General features: G+C 47.6%; 1 protein-coding gene across 1 annotated transcript in view; it reads left to right on the top strand.

Moving 5' to 3' along the window:
* Positions 1–3,756, top strand: part of PIGL (phosphatidylinositol glycan anchor biosynthesis, class L) — a 137,647-nt gene that overhangs the window by 85,299 nt on the left and 48,592 nt on the right. The gene's annotated exons all lie outside the window — the stretch shown is intronic.

Genomic DNA, 3,756 nt, shown 5'->3' with positions numbered 1-3,756 from the left:
ATATGGTGAAACCCTGTCTCTACTAAAAATACAAAATTAGCCGGGCGTGGTGGCGCACACCTGTAATCCCAGCTACTCGGGAGGCTGAGGCAAGAGAATCACTTGAACTGGAGACGCGGAGGTTACAGTGAGCCAAGATGGTGCCATTGCACTCCAGCCTAGGCAACAAGAGTAAAACTCCGTCTCAAAAATAAATAAATAAAATAAAATATTCAGGAGAAAATAAATGAAAAATGAAAAATGAGTAGATTAGTGATCTCCAAACATTTTTATCACACTCCCCTAATGGCAAGAAACAACATTTGAGCTTGCACCTTCATATTTATGTACTTATTTACTCAAATTATATACATGTTAACCCTGTTGGTATATGATGCCTTATAAAATAGCTACAAAATATAGATTTAAACAGAAAACCAGGTAAACAGAAGTCCTGGTGACTTGTTGCTTTACCTCAGTGAGTCATCTTACACATCTCCTGTGGTGCCTACCCCACTTTGAAATCATCAACCACGATAGAAGTGGCCATCAAAGAGGTCTGCAAGGGACTGCAAGAAAGAAGGACTGGGGGCTGGGCGTGGTGGCTCACACCTGTAATCCCAACACTTTGGAAGACCGAGGTGGGCGGATTACAAGGTCAGGAGTTTGAGACCAGCCTGTCCAATATGGTGAAACCCTGTCTCTACTAAAGATACAAAAATTAGCTGGCCATGGTGGCGGGTGTCTGTAGTCCCAGCTGCTGGGGAGGCTGAGGCAGGAGAATCACTTGAACCTGGGAGGCAGATGTTGCAGGGAGCTGAGATTGCCCCACTGCACTCCAGCCTGGGCTGCAGAGTGAGGCTCCCTCTCAAAAAAAAAAAAAAGAAGGACTGGGAAGTTCTTTCTTTTTTTTTTTAAAGGGGAGTTTAAATTAGGCTAATGCAGCAATAACAGCCAGAATTTTGATGTTTACACATTTCTTTACAGTTCTTGGAGTCTGGCTCCATGGCCTAGGCTGGAGTGCAGTGGCACAGTCTCAGCTCACTGCAAGCTCCGCCTCCCAGGTTCACGCCATTATCCTGCCTCAACCTCCGGAGTAGCTGGGACTACAGGTGCCCGCCACCACACCCGGCTAATTTTTTTTTGCATTTTTAGTAGAAACGGGGTTTCACTGTATTAGCCAGGATGGTCTCAATCTCCTGACCTCGTGATCCACCCGCCTCAGCCTCCCAAAGTGCTGGCATTACAGGCATGAGCCACTGCGCCCGGCCCCTTTTACAGTTCTTAAATGCTTTCTGACTTGTGTTATCTCATTGACTCTTTCAAATAATGAGAAAGGAAGTGAATCAAAATAGGATATAGGTTGGGGAAAACTTGAATGACTGACCGAGAGGAGTTTGGACTTAATCATAAAAGTAATGATGCGTTGGCCGTGAGGCTGAGGCAGGAGAATGGCGTAAACCCGGGAGGCGGAGCTTGCAGTGAGGTGAGATCTGGCCACTGCACTCCAGCCTGGGCGACAGAGCGAGACTCCGTCTCAAAAAAAAAAAAAAAAAAAAAGAGTGATGATGCGTTATCAGATGTGTCACATCACAGAGCAGATATTTACAGTTCAAAGTCCCTCCCTAAATGATTAGCCTCACCCACAATGACTGGGTGGAGCCACCGAAAGAAAGGCATGGAGCAACACTTGTTCCTGCATCGCCCCTCAAAAAAGCAGATCCCAGTTTTCCGAAGATAAATGAAAGGCAGCCATGAACTTCCCCCTCTTTGAGGTTTATCTTTCAGCACGTTAGAACCTCAGAACAACAGAGAATTAGTAGGCTTAGCCAACTATCCTCCTATCCTTTCTCTCATGTGCTAACGTTCCATGTAATATTACTGGTGTATTCCCTCTCCAAAATGATGCCTTGATACATTTATGTGGATCTCTCAGCCAGGAGTATGTATGTAGCTGTTGTCACTCCAAGACATTTTCTCTGTGCCCTGTGTCTATTTCTCCTTCAGCTGCCTGAGCTCAGGGGGTTATGTTTTACACATCATATTCAGCTCCATATCCAGGAAGCAAAACTGGACTTTGTCCTGACCCCACTTTATCCCTTTCTCCCAATCCTGTCCCCCACCTGCTGAGCTGCCTGTCCTGCTCACTGCAGGAGCACTATGAGAACCACCTGGAGTGGCCGATGAGATAGGGCTTTGAAAAGTACAAAGCTGCCCTCTGCAGTAAACACCCTAAAGCAGAGGTCACCAACCCCCAGGCTTCAGACCAGTACACATCCCTGGCCTGTTAGGAACCAGGCAGCACAGCAGGAGGTGAGTGAGGGCAAGCAAGCATTACTGCCCCAGCTCTGCCTCCTCTCAGATCAGTGGCGGAATTAGATTCTCATAGGAGTGCAAACCCTATTTTGAACTGCACATGCGAGGGATCTAGGTTGCACACCCCTATGAGAATCTAATGCCTCCCACCCCTGTCCGTGGAAAAAGTATCTTCCATGAAACTGGTCCCTGGTGCCAAAAAGGTTGGGGACCACTGCCATAAGGGGTTGGTAGATGAACCAGCTGAAGCAAAGGAAATAATGACACTATTTATTGCCGAGGCTCATGTCATTTTCATGCTGAAAAACCTCCTGTGAGTCTCCTTTGCCCAAAGTTCGAAAGGGGGCCAGTTAATGACCTTTGTCCATAGGGAAGTGATAACAACCTGCCTGGCAGGGAGCAGAGCCCATGTCCTCTCAGTAGCATTATGGGTGTTGCTGTAGGACCTGACCAAAAGAGAGATAGGTATCAGTTTATAAGATTATGAATAATATTTTCAAAAAAGGGGGCCAAAGTAGGCCTTGGTCCCATATCAGTTGACACCATAGATTAAAGCACAAAAAAGAGACAGGAAGGATTTCAGCAGGTTGGAGAAGGAGATAGATAGGCCTGTGGTGTGGCCAGGTGGAGACAAAGATAAGTTGCAGTTTATTCTGGTAAAGACCTTTGTACCTGACATGCGGCAAGCCCCAGTCCTGATGGAGGGGGGATGTAGCCAGTTCCCTACTGCTAAAGCATTTTGGCTTTGCAGGCAAAACCTGCATTCAAAATCTAACTCTAACAGCCTTGCAAACGAGCTACTTAACTTCATTGGTAAAGGCTCTGTCAAAGGCCAGGCATGATGGTTCACACCTCTAATCCCAGCACTTTGGGAGGCTGAGGCAGGCAGATCACCTGAGGTCAGGAGTTCAAGACTAGCCTAGCCAACATGGTGAAACCCCGTCTCTACTAAAAATGCAAAAAATTAGCTGGGTATGGTGACAGGCACCTGTAATCCCAGCTACTTGGGAGGCTGAGTAGGAGAACCGTTGGAACCCAGGAGATGGAGGTTACAGTGAGCTGAGATCACGCCATTACATTCCAGCCTGGGCAACAGAGCAAGACTCAGCCTCGGGAAAAAAATAAAGATAAAATACAAAAATTAGCCAGGTATGGTGGCGTGTCCCTGTAATCCCAGCTACTCAGGAGACTGAGGTGGGAGAATTGCTTGAACCCGGAGGCGGAGGTTGCAGTGAGCCACTGTACTCCAGCCTAGGTGACAGAGCAGTAATTCCAGCACTTTGGGAGGCCAAGGTTGGGCCGATCACCTGAGGTCAGGAGTTCGAGACCAGGCTGGCCAACACGGTGAAACCCCGTCTCTACTAAATATACAAAAATTAGCCAGGCGTGGTGGTGGGTGCCTGCAATTCCAGCTACTCAGGAGGCTGAGGCAGGAGAATCGCTTGAACCCAGGGGGCAAAG

The sequence above is a fragment of the Colobus angolensis genome, unplaced genomic scaffold (genome assembly GCF_000951035.1).
Source record: "Colobus angolensis palliatus isolate OR3802 unplaced genomic scaffold, Cang.pa_1.0 Scaffold452, whole genome shotgun sequence".
NCBI classification, from domain to species: Eukaryota; Metazoa; Chordata; class Mammalia; order Primates; family Cercopithecidae; genus Colobus; species Colobus angolensis.
This window is presented reverse-complemented; position numbering and strand designations above follow the sequence as displayed.